The following is a 22,847-nucleotide window of genomic DNA, read 5'->3' as shown; positions in this document are numbered from 1 at the left end:
ATATGTATATACTATTTAGAATATCTTTGGCTGCAAGTAGAACAAAGAATGTAACAGGAAGCAAACTGTTGAATGATGTCATTCAAGATTCTGATTCTTTCTGTCTTTCCACTCTGCCATCTTCAGTGTATTGGCTGTAGTCCTTAGCCTTTCTTCTCATGGGCCCAAGATGTTACTACACCTTCATGGTCCAACTTAACCTTGTCCAAAACAAGAATGCCACTTAGCCATCATAGATTGTTTTTATATCCTGGAATATAGACTTTCCCAAAATCCCTCCATCTCACTTCTTCTTGAATCCATTTGGTCAGTTTGGGTAGGATAACCTGGTATACTGTGTTGTCCAAGCAGAATTATTAACATGTCCCTCTTTTCTGCTCAAATGTGTCCCCATCTGGGTGATAAATTAAATGGCTACTCTAGATTTCAGTCATGTACTGATGCCTTAGGAGCATAGCATTCCAAAGGTAGGGATGGCTTTTGAGTTGGTAACCAATACAATATGCCACATGGGAAGTACTAGACAATTTTTATTTCCTGGTTGTGAAGTTAGATATTATGCAAATAACTAGATATATAATTTATACTAAAATTCTCTGTGATGACCTGGTTGTCTGTGAAGGTGAATCTAGTACCTACCCATTATTATTAATTCAAGTTTGTCCTCTATTTTAAAATATTGATAAAGATTAACAACTTCTCTGGTTTTTGCTTTTTTTTTTTTTATTACTTTTCATGGTATTCTAAATATTTTCTTTTTTTTTCCGTCTAGATTTAGACCCAGTGACCAGACAACTTATGCTCCAAACAGCTAAACCAACTTTTGGCCATTTGACTGACGTAAGTAAAATGTTCAGGTTATAATAAATACCACTATTTATAGAAATTTGATGAAAGCATTTATGTTTTAATGTCTAGTAGCTTTGCTACTTAAATAGCTAATATTATCCAATTTCTAGAAAATAAGAGAATGGGACATTTGTAAAAGTTCTTATAACAGTCATCCACTTACTTATGCTTTAATGCTACTTATGGTAGTATTTTTGGTAACAGAAATTTGTAACAGACTATAGAAATTTTCATAGGCTGATTCACCAGAATACTCCATATAATAAGCCTTACGTAAAAGAGTTTCATGTTTTTTCAAAAGAGAAATACAGGCATTTAAACAGATGTTAAAAAATCTGCATGTCATTATTTCTTAAGTTTTAGCACATCCAGTTTATGTGAAAAATATTCAGTATATATACTTTATGCTATTCTTTATAAAATTTGTTTCTAATATATCTGTACAGTATATAAAAAAAAGATAACTACAATTCATTAGTCCACACCAGAACATTTAGTTAGTTCATACTAGAATATTTATTAACTTATGTAAGATATGTAATTAAAAATTTCTAAGTTTAAACAAGTATATGATGTAATGAAGAATATGGAGAACATTTAAGTCAACAGATTTCCAGAGGGCCTGGAGAAAGCCAGATGGCCTAATGCTCCTCTTGAGCAGAAGGCAGAACCTAAATAACCTAAACACCCCAAAGGTCACATTTGCAGTGGCCGTTTTAAAGGTAGAAGTCATATTCTGGTCCTAAAGAAATTAACTTCCTGATATGAGAGGAGTTTGGGAGTAAATTTGGGGTTTAGGTTCACCTGGGGATATTCCTGGTGGGTGGTCCATGGCTCTGAGGATGAAATGTGGCAAGTAGCCCAGGACTGAGCTTCTCTCCACCTCTAAACCTTAGTTCTTCCCTGCTTGTAGCAGTAATAATTGCCTACTTCCAAGACTTTAAGATCTGTCTACTGACCTCTGCCGACAAAAGTGTAACTTGGTCTGACTCAACTGAGGACGACAAGTCTGGGGTTGAGGGAAGAGCAAAGTCTTATGTTTTCCTCTTCTTTAGAAGAATGTGTTTTTTACAGATGCAGATATTTTTCTGTGGGAAAAAATGACAGAGAGTTATTCACCAGTATTGGTGGAGATAGAAAGCGCTAGGAAGGGCTGCCTAACTTGCTGAAGCTGTCACTTGAGTGAGAAGCTGACAGAGCAGAAATCTGGATGTGCTTCCCAGGGATCTGTCTCTTATGTGGAATGCCACCTGTCAGGGAAACAGGCAGTGGAAAAAGTGAAGTGGAGCAAGGAGAAAGTCCTAGGCTGGAAGTGTGGCCAGTGAGGGACTTGGGAGGAAATAAAAGATAGACGTTTACAATTAAGCTCTTTTAAGGTGTTTGCAGTGTGGGTTTAAAGCAAACCCTCTGTTTTCCCTTAATATCTTCAATTGCTAACTAATGATTTTAATGTGAATGGGATTTGTTTCTTAATACTGAGTGAAAAAAAAGGCGCTGACTCAATTTCCAGTTTGGTGGGGGCCAGAACACATGCTGTATACAAAGCCAGCCACATCTGTGTTAAGCCATGGAGCCCAAGCAAAGTAAAACACTTTATTCTGCAATGTGCTAGTGATCCTGTGAATGCTCACTTTTAAATCTGTATTTGTTGCTATGTTGTTGGTGACAGTTCTCAAGCTGCTTCAAATATTGCCTCCTTCAGGGGCATCTATTCTGGTGCTTTGTGTAAACTAGCATTATTTCGTTAACTAATTCTGGCAGCCAAAATTAAATGAGCAGATCTGCATAAAACACCTGTATCTTTTATACACATTATTTATGGTGATCAACATTTCTCCACAGACCTAAAAATATTTTGACTAGTTTATAAAATTGAAGAGCCTCGGACACAACTCACTATTATCTGTATAATTATTGGGTATTTAAACAAAGCCAAATTTTTCTATGTGATACCACAAAGAGTCAGATCCAGGAATTAATCTAGGACCTCACTCCCCACTCAGCTACTCAGTTTTTCCCTGCTTTTTCACTCTTTATTCTAAACTACTGACTTTATACCTGGCTTCTGTGTTATACTGTAGCCGGCCAGAGAAGAGCTGTCCATCCAGTCGACCAAGTTTATAGACCAACTGACAAAGGAAAGGTAGCACTGCTGAAATAATACAGCAGAAAACCTGGTGTCCAAGGCTTGCCACCATCACTTGTGTCCTTACCTTCCTAGAGATGTTTGGCAAATTCACTCTCCTGCCTGCTAAGATCAAGTGACTGGCATTCCTTACCAGGGAAGTTAGCAGATGAGGCATCCCCTTATGAAATCTGGAAAAATAAATGTACAGTCTTAGGAAAAGCCCACAGCCCCTTGTCAGTGCAGCATACCCTTCCCCTCATCAGTCCTAGAAAAATCTGCCTCCCCTCCAGTTGCATCCTCAGTCATATATTTAGGCAGTAAAGCTATAACTGTGCTGTGGCGAGGCTAGCCAGTTTGTAGATGGATATTTAGAATTTAAAGCACCATGTCTACCATTCTACCTAAAATATGTCCAGTTGGGGATAACTCACATCTTGATATGATAGTTCTTAGCCACAAAATGCTGATGGTAATCATGGGGTCTTTTACATTCTATGGAACTGAGATTAGGGCTCTGGTGCCTGGATGGAGGCCATGATTACCTAATGTCTCTGTCCAAGGTGTTCACATGATCACAGGTGAGATTCTGACATTACTGAAAGTTATCTCTGATTCTGGTGAAACCAAAACCGTCACCCTATTACAGGAGCTCACCAGGGATTTGGGAGTTTATCTTTGTTCTTATGATTGTCATTCTCCCAATAACCAACCTCTTCACAAGGCAGTTCATATGGTCCTTAGTTATAGCTATATAGTCTGCTAGCTACTGAAAACAATATTTGCCTCCATCAAACTTTGGCCAACCCATGCTTGCATTATCATAATGTGTCTTTTTAGATGGAGCGGGAAACTTGTCACAGAAAGACATGAACAGTTGTTCTTCTGACTTTACCATTTCCTGAATGTTGGTTTAAGCTGAAATCTACCACAGCAGGTGCAGACGTTACTGGCAAATAAAGATAGCTTTCATATTCTCTCTTACTCTAATTTTTAGTACTCAAATTTACCCAAATAATAAATTATATATATTCTTTGATATTTAAGTGAACTACATATTGGAATAAAATGTACCTATAGAAATGTGCACATTAGCTTAAGTATACACCTTGCTGAATTTTCAGAAAGTGGATATACCTAAGCAGAAACCAAACTGAGAAACAGAATATTACCATTACTCCAGGATACTACCTCATATCCTCTTTCAGTCCCTCCCCTAAGGGTAGTCACTACCTTACAACTAATAACAGAGTTTATGTTTGGCTGTTTTGGAAACTTATATAAAGAGAATCATAAATATATCCTCTTTTGTTTCTAGCTTCATTTCTTAATGTTATGTTTGTGAGATGTATTGTATAGAGTGGTAATCTATTGTCATTGAGATATATAATTGGTAGACATTTGGGCTATTTCCAGCTTGGGGAAATTATGAACTATGTTGCTAAAGATATTATTTAAAAATTTTATAACATATTATGAATTTTTGTTCTAATACACCTATGAGTAGAATTGCTGGATCATTGGATAATCATATGTTCATCTATATTTTATCCTGCCAGACTGTTTTTCAAAATGATTATATTAATTTACATTTGTACTAGCAGCTTAAGAGAATTCCAGTTGCTTCACATCCTTGTCAAAATTAGTACCTTTTGCCTTTTTTATTTTAACCTTTCTGCTTGGTGTATAGTTATATCTCAGTGTGGATTTAATTTATATTTCCCAGACTTCTGTCTAATGAAGTTGGGCATATTGGTTTTGCTAACTCTGTTTCCAGGTTCTCTATCTTCCCACCACTTTTTTATGGCTTTCAGTTTGAGGGACATGCCTAAATCACAGTACATTTTTAGGAAAGTGATTGACACTATGGTTACCCAGTGAATAGTTCAAGGATGCCTATCAATTCCTTAATATCTGTGATATTCAAATAAAATCTCCACTGCTCATAACTGATCTTTTACCACAGGGTTAATTTTATATAAGACAATTAGATCTTTTATTCTATCACTAAAACATGTATACCATGTTTTTTTAATTAGTGTGCTAATGAAAATACCTCTTGGGGGGAAGAGAGCAGTTGGCAAACAAACATAGAAGGCACATGCTAGTTGTGTAAAAATATGGTAAACTAAGAATTTGCAACGTGTGTGGAGACTCCTTTTCTCTAACTTTATCCTTTATGGAAAGATTTGTTCAATAAATGTGGAGCCAGGCTCATGGAGAATAATGGAGGCCTGGAAAATACATGAGTAATTATTGACAGTGGAGCCCTGGTGGTGCAGTGGTTAAGCACTAGGCTGCTCACCAAATGGTTGGCAGTTCAAACCCACCAGCAGCTTCATGTGAGAAAGACGTGACAGTCTGCTTCTGTAAAGATTTACAGCCTTGCAAGCCCTATAGTGCAGTTCTACTTTCTCCTAGAGGGTCTCTATGAGTTGGAATCAACTCAGTGGCAATGGATTTGGTTTGGGGTTTAATTATTGACAGAATGTGCAAAAAAATAGTTTTAGGTGTGGAAATAAACTCAAGACACTGAAAGGCTAAGCTTTAACTGAGTTGACTTGCGTAAGTTGGAAGAGGAACAAAAGGAGCAAAGTGAATAAATAAACATTTAAAACTTTATGACTCAAGTTCCACATTTGCTAAGTTTTACCTCAGCATATGTTTTAGTTATCTAGTGCTGCTATAACAGAAATACCACAAGTGGATGGCTTTAACAAACAAATTTATTCCCTCCAAGTTTAGGAGGCTAGAAGTCCGAATTCAGGGCATCAGCTCCAGAGAAGACTTTCTCTCTCTGTTGGCTCTGAGAGAAGGTCCTTGTCATCAATCTTCCCTTGGTCTAGATGCTGCTCAGTATGGGGACCCTGGGTCCAAAAGACACACTCTTCTCCTGGCTCTTCTTACTTGGTGATAAAAAAGTCCCTCTCTGTTTGCTTCCCTCTTTTATATCTCAAAAGAGATTGACTCAAGATACAACCTAACCCTTTAGACTGTGTCCAGCCTCATTAACGTAACTGCCTCTAATCCTGCCTTATTAACATCATAGAGGTTAAAATTTACAACACATAGGAAAATTACATCACTTCACAAAATGGAGGACAACCACACAATACCGGGGATCATGGCCTAGCCAAGTTGACACATATTTTTGGGAGACACACTTCAATCCATAACAGTATTGAATGTAATATTCAGTGAAACATATTAGGAAGAATAAAGCTAGTTATTTTTAAAAAGGAAATGTATAGCTGGGTGTATTAGCTCCCTAGGGCTGTTGTACGAAAGTACCAAAAAACTGGTGGCTTATAAGAACAGAAATTTATTGTCCCACAGTTCTGGAGGCTAGAAGCCAGGATACAGGGTGTTGGCAGGACCAAATTCTCCCTCAAGGCTCTAGAGGAAGATTCTTTCTTGTCTTTCCAGCTTCTGGTGGCCTCAGGTGTCCCTTGGCCTGTAGATGCATCTCCACATAGGCATCTTTCCTCTCTCTGTGTTTCTTTACTTCTTTTCAGGGCACTAAACAGATTAGTTTAGGATCCACCCTACTCAGGTATGGCCTCCTGTTAATTTGTAACATCATCAAAGACCCTATTTCCAAACTATGTAATATTCACAGGTGCTTCACAGGCCTTCAAATTTTGGAGGACACAATTCAACCCATAACATGAGGACATTAGTGAAAATCCATACTCTTGAGCAAATCAGAGTTGTTATAAGAGCAGAGCAATTAAACTTAAATTTTTAAAGATAAAAATCCAAAATGTTCCCACTCTAGGAATTTAGGAGGCATGATAAATGTGAAGACAGCAGGAAAATGAAAAAGAAGTTGCTTTCATTTAGGCCTGACCTACTTCTTCAGCTCATCTGTCAGCGAATATGTTACTCTTTGGAGATTTTGCTCAAAGTCCCTATAAAACCACATATGTGTTATACAAAAAGGAAATGACTAAATACTCTCTAGAAGAGTGAGTTTACAATGCTTGTTCCAATATTTACCTTCTTCACCTGACTGACATTTTGAATTGTATCTGTAATGCTTAGCTGAATAGTTCACAACTGCAATCAGCAGAATAGCAGTGATGAAAAAGGGGCCATACGTAGCACTGGAAAACATGTAGTCCCAAGTCTTTGCTCCTGGCACTCCCCATTTATCAGGGTGGCTGACATTCAAAGACAGACAAGACAGTGTGATAACAAAATGGAGAAGGCTTGTAGATGTAATGCTCCTTTACCCCACAATGTGGGATTTGTAGTTTTTCCAGCTTCTTTTTGACTTTTTGTTGGGTGACCAGCTACAAAATGGACCTAACTTTAAAAGTGAGGAAAGGAATTATTTTCCTTTTCTAATATGAGTCTCAAAGTGGAACACATAACAGAATCACGTGTGAAACTTTTTGAACATTCGCATTCACTCTGCCCTTACTTGCTCTTACTTGCTGGCAGTGTCTAATTCAGGATATTTTAGTTGAATGTCAGACATCTGCATTTTTTTGTTTTATTTATTTATTGTATGATCCTTTTTATAGTCAATATCTAGAATAGACAAATTCATAGAGACAGAACACAGAATACAGGTTACCAGCGGTTGGGGGGAGGGTATAATGGGAAATTTTTTTTAATGAGTATATGAGCCAGAATCGACTCGATGGCGGTGGGTTTGGTTTTGGTTTTATAAAGTATATATTTGGGTTAATAAAAAAAGGTTTGGAAATAGATAGTAGTGATGACTACACCACATTGTAAATGTCCTTGTTGTTGTTCTTAATTATCTTCTAGTTGCCTACGATACACAGCAACTGTCTTAGTTATCTAGTGCTGCTATAACAGAAATACCACAAGTAGATGGCTTTAGAAAACAGAAATGTATTCTTTCACAGTTTAGGAGGCTAGAAGTCTGAATTCAGGGTGTCAGATTTGAGGAAAGACTTTCTCTGTCCCTTGGCTCTGGGGGAAGGTCCTTGTCATCAATCTTCCCCTGGGTCTAAGAGTTTCTCAGCATAAGAGACCCGGGGTCCAATGCATGTGCACCACTCCCAGGTCTTCATTCTTGGTAGCAGGATGTCGCTCTCTCTATGTGGGCTTCTCCCTCCCTTGTATCTATTGTAAGACAAAAAGTGATTCAGGACACATCCCTGGGAGATTCTCCTTACAGGAGATCTTGGCTGTGACCTGAATAAGGATGTTGCACCCCACCCTAATCCCCTTACAGCTTATTGGCTGATCACATCAGAGCACATCATGGGGGATGATTACATCATTACATAATTGCCAAACCACGGAAAATCATGGCCCAGCCAAGTTAACAGATATTTTTGGGGGAGATAATTCAACCCATGACATTGGCCTTGTGTATAACAGAACTAAACATTTCCTAATCCTGTGCTGGAGCCCTGGTGGCTCAGTGGTTAAGAGCTATCTCTGCTAACCAAAAGGTCAGAAGATTGAATCCACCAGCTGTTCCTTGGAAACCCTATGGGGCAGTTCTACTCTGTCCTATAGGGTCACCATGAGTCAGAATCAACTCAATGGTAACGGGTTTGGTTTGGTATGTTTTTAGTTCTGTGCCATCTTCACAATCGTTACTATTTTTGAGCTCATTGTTGCAGCCACTGTGTCAATCCATCTCATTGAAGATTGGGACCCTCTTTTTTGCTGACCCTCTACTATATCGAGCATGATGTCTTACTCAAATGGTTGATCATTTCTGATGACATGTCCAAAGTAAGTGAAACGAGGTCTCCCCATCTTCGTTTCTAAGGAGTATTCTGGATGTACTTCCTTCCAAGACAGATTTGTTAGTTCTTCTGAAAGTCCGTGGTATATTCAATATTCTTTACCAAAGAAAGCTGCATTTTTAAAAGCTTCATAAGTGATTCTATTAAAACTTCCATCAAACTCAAGGGCATTTTCCTGAAGTCAACCCCAAACTACTTATTTAAAACTCCAGTGTTTGGTCTTGAGGTAAACCCAAACTACTTTTTAAAATCCTTGGCCCAACCCAGGTTTTCTGTTCAAGTATATGCCCTTTCCTTATCAAGTAATGCCCTTTAAATGGTGATGACAATCCTAGTTTAGTTCCACTAACACTTAAGGGAATTTATTACATATTGGGCAAGACACAATGAAATAGTAATTTTCCAAAAAGTTTTCAGGAAGGAGAACCTGAAAAATTAATATTTGTCACTTATTCCCACTCAGTTCAGAATTTGGATTTGAGGATTTCCTAAAAAAAAATTCTGTTTAGCCTTTTGCTAAGATCTGAAATTTTTCAAAATGTGCTTTTTTTTTTTTTTTAACTTTGAAAGCCTTTTATATGTTATGCAAAACATATAAAAATGAAGCCAAAAATGATGAAAAATTTTGGTTGAAAAGGAGGTTGGCGTGCCTTTGATCTATGTGCTCATGTGTATACATGTACAAGTGTATACTCAGGACAACTGCTAAAGCAGTATAGCTATTGAAACCCACTACTTTAGACATCCTATAGTCTGTGGATGGGCTGTGGCTGATCCTTGTGTCCATCTAGACTGCGTTGGCTTTTTCTGTAGTGTGCTCTGTGTGATGTCACAGCTCTTCTGACTATACTATGGTGTAAGACTATAGGTGTGGATGTTGTCTTTAAAATCCTTTTTATTAGGGCATATGTAAAATATTTTTCTAGTTTTGATTCCAGCAATAAGTCTTCTCCTGAATGACTCATTTACTTTCATTTCAAAGATGCTGTCCTTCCTTGTGTTGACTACTGGAAAGCTTTGGGCTAAGTTTGTGGTCCATCTCCATCAGACGTGCAGACGTACCTGGCACATATTTGTGTACCCTTCTCTCTTCTGGCTTCATCTCCTCTTCCTATCCTCATTTTCCCCCGTCTCAATTTTCTCACTCACTCTCAATTTCTTTTATCTTGTAGTGTTATACGCATTTTCATAAGAAAATCTTTTCAAGACATATTGTTTAAAAAGAAAAGAAACTGAGTCCAGAGTAATTATTTTCCCATAATGCCAACCATCTAATTTTAAATCATTTTAACTTTAACCTATATAATCTGAATAAAATAATTACATAATAGTAATTTAGTAATTTTTTTTTTTATTACTGATATTTTGGGGACAGTTTTGCTTAATTCTTTTGCTTAATGAGTTAATAATATATGATAAAGGACAATGGACAGAGGTAATTATAGTGTCAATATAATCCAAAAAGTATTTTTAATTAAATGGATAAAACCAGCCCTTTTCCTTTATGTATATTTAGAATAGACTCAATAGGCCCCCCTTTGATTTTATTGAGCATTTAAAATAATAAATTTATTCCTTGGAAATACCAGCACCAATCATTACGATCATAGGGGGTCATCCACACTACATGATTCATGGCTTTTGATATTGAAAATATAAGTTTGGACTGAGTTGTTTCTCTAAGGGAAATATAAATAAGAGCCAGAAACAGGACTTGAAAAAGCTCTAGTGTGACTGCGTTTATATTTCTACTAACTCACGTATGAAAATAAAGTTTAGTAAATAAAAAGCAAATGTTAGGTTGCGATATGAAAATTGATCTGCTTCTAATTGGAACAAGTGTTATGGTCCCTTAAAATATTACCCTTGATTAATATGCTTTTCTTGTGTAATTATTGTAAGAGATTCTTCTGTTCGTAATTACAAATAGTATTCCTGAAGGAAAAAATAATAATAAATAAAGGAAATTTCTGGAACTTGGTAATGATTTATGCTTTTGAAAAAATTTTTCCAAGTTTTACTAAAGATACTTGCCTACTAGAACAACACATATTTTATAAATAATTTGATAACAAAGAACATTTGAGGTTCACTATTATTTTAATAGGGATAGTATTTTTGAAGCAAAACAAGAGGCATGCTATTGAATTTGCAATGAAATTTTTATTGTTGTTTATGTGTGTGTAGGTGTAATGCATTATTGATCATGAAAATATAGTTAGTGAAATGAATAGTTTAATTTATGCCTGTTCTTTTATATATAATTAATATTGTTAGGCTTCTCTTTAAGTAAATTACGTTCAAATTATTCAACCTGTGTTTAATGGAATGGCAGAGCGTTTTATCATAACCTGTACTGTTTCCATGTGCTGATGACTCTCAGGGGCTAATGACCCAAACATTTTCACCACAATTGTCTTACTGTATTTAGTAGGAAATTACAGTTACCATACAGCCTTTTTATTTTTTCATTCCACTGACATGATTTAATAACAAACATACTATGTGACAGGTTATATTATCAACCATGCTGACTTTACTTAATGCTTATCATTTCTGTACATGTACTGGCCTTCTAATGGCCATGTGTTTATTTTCAGGACCAAATGCTTCAATTCTAAGAAAAAGTATGATTTTTCTACTAAAGAATATAATTCTGTGTTCTCACATGTCCTTCTTTATACCTTAGAAGATTAGTGTTCTTTATAATTATGAGGTTTAACAAAAATCTAAAGTCTTTCATTTATCAAGTTTGGTTTTACATATTTTCAGATTAATGATAAATATTTAGCTATTTTTAGATCTGTTTTTAAACTCAATTGATTCAGGATAAAATTTCAAACTGTATACATATATGTATATAAGTGAGAGAGAAACAGAGAATATGCCCAGTTGACCTCATGAGGGAGACAGAGCAAGGCTACACGTTAAGTAGCAGTTAAGTCATTTTGGAAGTTTGTACAAATTAAAATTGAAACATCAATGTGATATGATCATTGTTTGCTCCAATTCACTTTACAGGTGGTTGCTGACTTAAGAAGTATTTGAGTTACAATGAACCACACTTAGGACCATCTTTTTTTTTTTTTGTACGTCTTATGGATATTGATGTATGTGATATGTACTATATACAAGGTTGCAGCACTGATGTTATCATTCATCAGTGCTCACTCATTCGACTTACATCAGAACTGACTTACCACGGAGTCATCAGAATGGGAACCCTGTGCCCCATGGTAATTTGGAGCTACCTCTGTTTTGTTTTGTTTCTTGCAGACATTTACATTGACTTATAATGTACATATAGTAAAAGTGCACAATTCTTTACAGCACAGGTCAATGAATTTTTATGAAGTGAACACAGTGTGTGTTCACTACACAGTTCATTATCTGGAATATCACCAGCACTCCAAAAACCTGCTTTGTTTCCTCTCCCAGTCATTGATCCCTCCCCAAAGGTAACAATTAGTCTAACTCTCTCATCATAGATTAGTTTTACCTCTTCTTGAAATTTATATAGATGGAATTATACAGTATGCATTCTGTTTTCACTGGCGGCCCCCTCCCCGACAAAGTTTTGTCTATGAAATTGGTGTAGCAGTCGTTGGTTCTTTTTCATTGTCAAATGGTATTCTTTAGTATAAATATGCTACAATTATATAGTATGAATAGCTACAATGTATTCTACCATTTTTGGACATTTTGGCCTTTCCTAGTTCCAAGTTTGTTTGTTTTCCAAGTTTCCTAAATTGCCAAGTTTTTGGTTAAAACTTGAGAATATTAAGAATAATGCTGTAAGTTGTGGCTCCAGGTAAGATGGAGTAAGAATATACCTCCCTGCCTCTCCCTCTGAACGAAGCTATAAAACCTGGACAGAATACATAGAGAAGTTATTTGAAGATTCTGAAGAGTAGATAATGGCAGGTAGATTGGGAAAGAAGACTAGAGTTCAAAGTAACAGCAAACTAGCAGTGTGTTTTCAAAATTGTCTTGGCCATTGTTGTTGCTTTGAAATTTTTATATTATACATGCAAACTGCTAAATGGTGATCATCAATGCCTTCCAATAATATTTTGAAAGGTTTTGAATAATGGCTTTGGTTATATGCATCCCTAATATTCATTATTTGTACTAATCCATAAGGTATCATTTTCTTCATTTCATGTTGTTTTTTCCATATAAACTAATATTTATATGTTGACTTTTTATCCAATGTCCTCACTTAAAGGTAAGAAGTAGTCCGTTTTTAGACCTGCCTTCTTTTTTAAGCTTAATTAATTCCAATAGCTTGCATATAGATTTATTTTTTGTCAAAATATTAATACCATCTGTGAATAATGGAAGTTTTATTTATTCTTTATCATGCTTTATGTTTTTAGTTTGTTTTTCATAACTCATTACATCAGCTAGCACATCTACAATACTGAATAGAAGTGATGGGCACTCTTTTCTTATTTCATATCTCAGGTGGGACAATTTCAATGTTTCACCATTTATGTTGAATTTTTGTAGATACTCTTTATTAGATAAAGACAATTTGCTAAAATTCTGGTTTGCTAAAGGTTTTCATCATAATGATTGTTCAGTTTTTCCAGATATTTGTCCTACATCTGTTCAGAGGGTAGTATAATTTTTATCTATTATCTTTTAAAAGATGGCATTGATACTTTTCATATTTTAAATTGACATGGTCATGCTGTAAGGAACCCAGCTTGGTACTATTTTTTATAATGCTTTATTACATTTAATATTTTCTTATTCACTCCTTTTTTACTTTTAAGTACATGAGAATATTGGATTTGTACTTTTCCTCTCTTGTAATATATTTGTCACTATTTTTTTACTTGGCCCTTTAAACAATTTAAAGAGTTTTTAATTTTTCTTTTCCATTGTATGGAGAAGTATGTTTAAGAAAGGTATTATACTTTAATTTTTTTGTAAGATTCAGTAGAAAAGATTTAGGTCAATTAAGCCTAGAGTAATATATCAAAGTCTTTAATATGCCAAAAACCCATTGCCATCAAGTTGATTCTGGCTCATAGCAACCCTGTAGGACAGAGTAGAACTGCTCCATAGGGTTTCCAAGGAGTGACTGGTGGATTCAAACTGCCAAACTTTTGGCTAGTAGCCAAACACTTAACCAGTGCACCACCAGAGCTCCTTTTTAATGTATAATACCTATATTTTATTTATTTATTTATTTATTTTTATAGTTTTGGTTAAGTTGTGTTTTTCGAGAACTTTGATCCATTTTGTTCCATTGCTGTTTGGCTTCCATACTTGTGGTTGAGAAATCCATTGTTGGTTTTATTATTGTCTTTTAAATGTAATGTGTATTCTCTGACTAGTTTTAAGATTTTTTTCTGTCTTAACTTTTCAACTTATGATATATGTACCCAGCCCATGGCTGTTGAGTTGATTCTGACTCACAGTGACCCTGTAGGACAGAGTAGAACTGCCCCGCAGGGTTTCCAAGGAGCACCTGGTGGATTTGAACTGCCGACCTTTTGGTTAGCAAATATAGCTCTTAACTGCTGGTTCACCAGGGTTTCCATGATGTATGTAGATGTGATATATTAATATTTTCCATTATTTGAGGAAAGTTCCTGGTCATTAATTTTTCAAATATTGCTTCTGCTCCAATATCACTCTGTTCTTCTTCTGGGACTTGGATTATAAATATACTGTGACTTTTCAATGTGTTCCTATACCTTTTATTCTCTTCTGGATTTTTAAAATCCCATTTTTTCCTCTGTGTTTCAATTTGATACTTCTGTTGATATATCTTCCAGTTTACTAATCCATATTTGCACTATCTGATTTTCTTCTAAATTCATCTATTTAGTTTTGTGATATCTATTTTTATAATCTCAGTTATCCTGTATATTCTTCATATTTTTATCTATTAAGTATCAGTGATAGTTAAGATTTTGTGTCAGCTTGGCTGGGCCATGATTCTCAGTGTTGTGGCAGTCATATAATGTTGTGATCACTTCTCTGTTGAGATTCGGTATGTGATCACTCCCATGATGGGATCAGCTGTGAGTTGGTACTGTGGGAGTGGGGCCTGTGGCAGCTCACTGCCCCCCTCAGCCTTCATCTCTTTATCCTCCACCACCTATCCCTTCCTGCTCTCTTTGCCGGGGTTTTTGCTCATTCTGGATTCTGCAGCTGTCTCCTGTTCATTTAAGCTATGATTCTTGGGACTTGAGCTAGCAGCTTACCTGTGGTCTTGTCTGCCAATCTTGGGATCTGTCAATCTTCACAGCCTGTGCGCAACATCCCTCCTCTCCAGCTTGCTGATCTTAGGTTCACCAGCCCCTGCAGCTACATGAATCAAGAAAAGCCTCTTTTTTGACCCACAGACTTGGGAAGTTGCAGCCTCTGCAGCCATGTGAGCCATTTCCTTGACATAAATCTCTCTCTCTCTCTATGTATATATACATTTATGCGCTTTACTGGTTTTGCTTCTCTAGAGAATCCAGCCTAATGCAGTATCATAGCTATTTTAGGATCCATGTTAATACCTGCTGGTTGGTTTCAATTGCAGTTTTTTATTCTTGGTTTTCAGTCTCGTGTTCTTATTTCTGGCATGCTTAGGTATTGTGATTGGCTGAATAATGTCCCTCAAATATATCTATGTTCTAATCTCTGGAACCTGTGGTAGGCTAGATACTTGTTCTTCTTCACCCCAAATGTCCAGGTTCTAATCCTTGAAACCTATGAAAGTTACCTTGTATGGCAACAGGAATTTTGAAGGTGTGATTAAGGATCTTGAGATGGTGAGATTATCCTGGATTATCTGGGTGAGCCATAAAGTAATTGTAAGGGAATTTATAAAAGAGAAGCAGAGAGCTATTTGAACACTGAAGAGGAAGAAGGTGATGTGTTGATAGAAACAGAGAAGAGGCGATGTGATATGGGACCACAAGCTAAGGAATGAGAACAGCCACCATGAACTTGAAAAGAAAAAATAGATTCTTTCCTAGAGTTTATGGAAGGAGTGTGGCACTTCCAACACATTCATTTTAGCCCACTGAAACTGATTTTGGATTTCTTATCTCCAGAGCTATAAGAGAATAAATGTGTGTTGTTTCAGTCTACCAAATTTGTGGTAATTTGTTTCAGCAGCTGTAGGAAACTAATACAGGAATTTTAAATTAAATGTTGGACTTCCTGTACTCAAAAAATTATTTGCGACCAGAATTTTGCTTTCTTCTTGGTAGAGAGGGTATGGAAGTTCACCTTAGTTTAAAGTAAACTTTTATGTTTTCAGGTTGCCTTTCTCCTAGTGTGTAGCCCTATTGTGTCTTCTTTGAAAAACTGGGATTTTAGCAAAAGCTCCTCTTCTTTTGGAGCCATTCATGCAACAAATGTAGTCTAAAACTGTCCATGACAGGAGGGATAAAATTATTTAAAAGCTATAGTCCCTTTATCCCAGGGACTCAGAATTAGAGACAGACATGGATATAACTCACATTAATAACTGTGCTATAATAACAAAAATGGTCAAAGATTTGTGGGATTTGGGAAGACACTGTTTAGCCACTCATATTATCTTGTTTTCTTGGTTCTGACTCATAGCAACCCTATATACAACAGAATGAAACACTGCTAGGTCCTGCATCATCCTCACAATCGTTGCTATGTTTGAGCCCACTGTTGCAGCCACTGTGTCAATCCATCTCATCAAGGGTCTTCCTCTTTTTTGCTGACCCTCTACTTTACCAGGCATGATGTGCTTCTCCAGGGGCTGATCCTTCCTTATAACATGTCCAAAGTAAGTGAGATGAAGTAAACCATCTTCAATTCTAAGGAGCATTCTGGCTGTACTTCTTCCAAGACAGATTTGTTCATTCTTCTGGCAGCCTGTGGTATATTCAATATGCTTTGCCAATGCCATAATTCAAATGCATCAATTCTTCTTTGGTCTTCCTTATTGATTGTCCTGCTTTCACATGCATATGTGGTGATTGAAAATACCATGGCTTGGATCAGGAGGACTTTAGTCCTCAAAGTGACATCTTTGCTTTGTAACACTTCAAAGTGGTCTTTTGCAGCAGATTTGCCCAATGCAATAGGTCGTTTGGTTTTGGGACTGCTGCTTCCATGGGCTTTGATTGTGGATCCATGTAAAATGAAATTCTTGCCAACTTCAATGTTTTCTCCATTTATCATAGTGTTGCTTATTGGTCCAGTTGTGAGGACTTCTAGTTTTCTTTATGTTGATATGTAATCCATACTGAAGGCTGTAGGCTTTGATCTTCATCAGTAAGCCCATCAAGTCCTTTTCATTTTCAGCAAGCAAGGTTGTGCCATCTGCATATCACAGGTTGTTAATGAGTCTTCCTTCAATTCTATGCCAAATTCTTCTTCACATAGTCTAGTTTCTCAGCTTATTTGTTCTGCTTACAGGTTAAATAAGTTTGGTGAAATGATACAGCCCTGATGCACATTTCTCCTGATTTTAAACCGCACAGTGTTCACTTGTTTTGTTCAAACAGCTACCTGTTCGTTTATGTACGGGTTTCACATAAGCACAATTAAGTGTTCTGTAATTCCCATTCTTCGCAAGTTATCCACAATTTGCATAGTCAATAAAACACAGATAACCATCTTTCTGGTATTCTCTGCTTTCAGCCAAGATCCATCAACATCAGCAATGACATTCCTCATTCCACATCCTCTTCTGAATCTGGTTTGAATTTCTGGCAATTTCTTGTGAAAGTACTGCTACAACCGCTTTGATCTTAAGCAAAATTTTACTTGTGTGTGATGTGAATCATATTGTTGAATAATTTCCACATTCTGTTGGATCACTTTTCTTTGGAATGGACACAAATATGGATCTCTTCCAGTTGGTTGGCCAGGTAGCTCTCTTCCAAATTTTTTGGCAGAGTCAACTGCACACTTCCAGTGCTGTATACCTTTTCTGAAACATTTCATTTGGTATTCCATCAATTCCTGGAGACTTGTTTTTCACCAGTGCCTTCACTGCAGCTTGGACTTCTTCCTTCAATACCATTGGTGCTTGATCGTATGCCACCTCCTGAAATGGCAGAACATTGACCAATTCTTTTCGGTACAATGACACTGTATATTCCTTCCATCTTCTTTTGATGCTTCCTGCATTGCTCAATATTTTGCTCATAACCCACTGCCACTGAGTCGATTTCAATTTGAATCCTTCAGTATTGCAACTCGAGGCTTGAATTTTATTTTCAGTTCTTTTGGCTTAAGAAATGCCAACCATGTTCTTTCCTTTTGATTACTCTTGCACATTTCATTTTAATACTTTGTTTTCTCGAGCTGCCCTATGAAATCTTCTGTTCAGCTCTTTTAATTCAACATTTCTTCCACTCACTTTAGCCACTCTATGTTCAAGAGCTACTTTCAGAGTCTCTTCTGACATCCATTTTGGTCTTTTCTTTCTTTCCTATTTTTTAATGACCTTTTGCTTTCTTCATGTATGATGTCTGTGATGTCATTTCACAACTCGTCTGGTCTTTGGTCATTAGTGTTTGACGCATCAAATCTATTCTTGAGATGATCTCTAAATTCAAGTGAGATATATTCAAGGTTTTACTTTGGCTTGTGTGGACTTGTTTAATATTCTTTAGCTTCAACTTGAACTTGCATATGAGTAATTGATGGTCTGTTATGCAGTCGGCCTCTGGCCTTGTTCTGACTGATGATATTGAGCTTTTCCATCATCTGTTTCCACAGATGTAATTGATTTGATTCTTGTGCATTCCACCCAGTGAGGTTCACTTGTATAGTCATGGTTTATGTTTTGAAAAAAATATTTGCATTACATAAGTCATTGGCCTTGCAAAATTCTATCATGGGATCTCCACTTCATTTCTATCACCAAGGCCATATTTTCTAACTACTGATCCTTCTTTTTTGTTTCCAACTTTCACATTCCAATCATCAATAATTATCAGTGCATCTTATTGCTTGTTTGATCAATTTCCTCGATGGCACTGGGTTTTGGGTAAGCTGGTAAAAATCTTCAATTTCTTCGTCTTTGTCCTGAGTGATTGCTGGGTAAATTTGAATAATAGTTGCATTAACTGGTCTTCCTTGGGAGCATATGGATATTATCCTATCACAGACAACACTGCATTTCAGGATAGATCTTGCAATGTTTTTTTTGATGACGAGTGTGATACCTTTTCTCCTCAATTTGTCATTCCTAGCGAAGTAGACCATGTGGCTCTCTGATTCAGAATGGCCAGTACCAGTCCATTTGAGCTCATTAATGGTTGGCATATCTATCTTCAAGTGTTCCTTTTTATTTTTCATAACTTCTAATTTTCCTAGATTCATATTTCATACACTTCATGCTCCAATTATTAATGGATATTTGCAGCTTTCTTCTCATTTTGAGTTGTGCCACATCAGAAAATGAAGGTCCTGAAATTTGACTCCATCTACATTGTTAAGGTCGAGTTTACTTTGAGGAGGCAGTGCTTCTCCAGTTATATTTTGAGTGCCTTCCAACCCGAGGGACTTATCTTCTAACACTATATCAGACAATTTTTCACTGCTATTTGTAAGGTTTTCACTGACCAATTTTTTAGAAGTAGATTGCTAGTCTTTCTTCAGTCTGGAAGCTCCACTGAAACCTGTTCATCCTGGGTGACCCTGCAGCATCACAGCAACACAAAAGCTGCCATAGTATGACAAAGTGACAGATGAATGGTGCTTCTCTACTTTTGATTCTGAAATTGTAAAATACTTATAGTCTTAGACTCTTTTTCAGCTAAGGGTGAGCACTTGGCCCAGCTCTAGTCTATGAAAAATAGTTATTCTCTGCAGAGGGCTTTACTTCTAAATATACAGTGTCTGACTTGGGAAACATTTTTGGCCTTTCCATTCTTCTAGCTTAGAATGTAGGCTTTGAGAGAAGAAGTGGCTGTATTGTCACCACACTAAACATAAAAACACTAAACACAAAATGATGCTGTTGCATGAAATATCAAGAGCCTGTTTCCTTGACCACATCAATGAATTGAACAACCTATGCACAGACTTCCACTACCTTAAATCAAGTCACTATTTTAAGCCATTGTATTATGGAAAAATGTTGAGTTCATTCTTATTCAATAGGAGAAGATCAAAGGGAGGAATAAGTAATTTTTCGGGTAGAAATTACAGAGAGGTATAAATGGAGTAATTCTACATTAAGAAAATTCTGTTTTGTCTAAAGCTTTAGGAATGAGCAGTCCTTTTCAGATGGAGCTGGTAGGAAGTCATGAGATGACCTATATTTAGAGCACCACATGATGCACTAAATAAGAAAAGAATCAAGTGAGGTTAAAATAGATAGAATATGATGGATATTATTTATGAAAGTCCAAGATGTAAGCTGGTGTCATATTTCGAAGTGTCTCGCTTTATATACATTTGGATAGGGTCACTATGAATTGTAATAGACTCAACAGCACACAACAACAACATAACTAGAAAGCCATTGATATTTTAAGGAAAGAGATACACTGTGTTTTAGAGAGATTACTCATGTGGAAAATAAACTGCGAGTGTGAGCCTAGTAGGAGCCCCTGGGTGGTGCAAACAGTTAAGCATTTAACTACAAGGCAAAAGATTGGTGGTTCAAAACCTTCCGGAGAAGCCTCAGAAGACAGACCTGATAATCTTCTTCCAAAAGTCACAGCCTTGAAAACCCTATGGAGCGGTTCTACTGTGCACACATGGGGTCACCACGAGTCGGAGTCAACTCGATGGGAACTAACAAAAACCAGTATACAAAGGATCTGATGTGGTTATCTATCCCAGGAATACTTGGTTCAATGGCTTCCACACATATACATTGAAATGATTTAATACAAATATGATCTTTTGATGATGGAACTCAATATAATCTATAAACTTACTTATGGCCTGGGCCTTTGATAATTTTAGATGAGTATCTATATCTACATGTAGTCACAAAGAGTAAAATCAACAGAAGTACTCCTGTTAAGAGTCCCAAGGTCTTTACTCTGTAGCACTATTTTTTTTTTTTCTCTTGACCTGACACATCTCCAATTCATTGAATTTCTTGGTAAAAAGTGAGGGACATCTGTTCAGTTGAGCTTTTCAAAATTGATATGTTAATTAAAAATGCCTTGGAACTTTAAACATTGTTTATTTTTCATGACACATATGTCCCGTGGCGTTTCATAATGGGTGTTGTCTTATAAATCTCAAATATAAATAAACAAATCAAGCTATTCATTATTGCTTCCGGACTTAAAGCTGTACATGATGTAACTCCAAGCACTTTCTTTCACCTTTTTTCTGGCCAGAATATTCTGGGATTCCCTCCAGGATAAAGAGCAGCTCAGTGGGATTCATGCACCTGTCACATCTGGAGTATCTCATCACGGCCTAGGCAGTATGCACAGAGGCCATGTGAAGGTTGCAGATTTCATAAAGCATGGCAGCCTGCCTATATTTTGTAGCCAACAACTACAAGTGCATTACCCAATTCTCTATTTTCTAATGCAGAATTCTGGTACATTATTTTTATTACTCATACCAACACCTAACACCAGCCATGTAATAATCAGGACAAATGACCATCAGTCTAGAAACCATTCACCATCTCTGTGGAAAGCAGGAAAAAAAAGAGAGACCCAAAGCTCTTCCTTTGGAATCATTGCATTGATATAGATTGTGAGAAAAGAGCTATGAGAAATAAGAATATAAATGCATAGGAACAACAAAAGCGACAATGAAACAACCTTTCTGAATAGGTACAGAAACTATTGGGAGTTTTTCCTCCATCTCTCCGGTCTCTAGTAGGAGAGTCATCCAGTTCTGAAGATATTCAAAGTTGGTTAAAGAAGGAACTGAATTTAAATTACTATAAATTAGACAATAAGGTTTTGAAAAAAATAATAGTCATTACGTTTTATTGACATACATGTTTGAATAGCATCCTCCAAAAGGGTTGCACTTTTACACTTCAAGATAAAACACAATGCTTAATATTTTAAATGGACAAATACATATAAGGGTCTGTCTGATAGTACATATTTCTGAATAATAATATAAATCAAGCCAAAAATAATTAATTTTAACATGATCAGAAGATACAGAATGATGTGCTTGACATACAATTCTGTTATAATTCTAGGCATTGAAATAAAGCAAATGTGAATTTTCCGATTCATTTAATTCTCATTACAATAGCAAAAGTAGTTTATAGATTTAAAATAATTTGTTAAAAAAATAAAACTAATGACACTTATGGGATTTAATTAATCCAAATTGAATAAACACTATGAAAGAATATTTTTAAAAAGATTAAAGTTTAGAAAAGATGAACATCTAGCAAAACCAAAAACTTTCTTTTTAATAAATGTTTTTGTTAAAAAGTCAAAAACGACTTACAGTTTGGTCTTGTATCCTTAGGTTCTGCATCCACAGATTCAACCAACCATTATTCAAAAGTATTAAAAAAAAGTAAGCTCCAAAAAGCAAAACTTGAATTTGCCATGTACCGGGCACTACACTGAATCCACACAAATGAAGTGATGTGTAGCCGTACCCTGCTGTAGCCTCCCACCATTTCACAGATCCTCAGTCTTTCTCCTGCACTTGTTATCTGAACATTGTTCACCTGAAGTCTTGGAATTAGTCTTTAAACAATGTGGTATAACAGCTATTAACATAGTATTTACATTGCATTAGGCAATAGTCTGGTAAGTTTAACCTTTTATTTATTTAGTCTTCATGGATTAATTGAGTACTTCCATTTAGATATGATGAAACTTCGTAGGTTTTTAGGTAAGTGATTTTAATCCATTAACAGTAACAAGATTTTATATAAGAACTTGTTTAAATGTTTTATCAGTTAACTATTACTGTATAACAAACCACCCCCAAATTCAGTGACTTTAAACATTAAGCATTTGTTGAGCTCCTGAGTCTGTGGGTCAGCTGAGTGCTGCTTCTGGCCTTGGCCAAGCTCACTTCGGCATCTGTAGTCAGCCAGTAGGTGAGCTGCAGCTTGGCCTTGCAGGTCTGGGCTGGGGCCTCAGTGAGAACAGCTATCCTGACTTGTCTTTGTGCTACATGGTCTCCTATTAAAACCCAATTAAAAAAAGACAGAAGTTTGGCGC

Source organism: Elephas maximus, chromosome 15, assembly GCF_024166365.1.
Source record: "Elephas maximus indicus isolate mEleMax1 chromosome 15, mEleMax1 primary haplotype, whole genome shotgun sequence".
Lineage (NCBI taxonomy): Eukaryota > Metazoa > Chordata > Mammalia > Proboscidea > Elephantidae > Elephas > Elephas maximus.
This window is presented reverse-complemented; position numbering follows the sequence as displayed.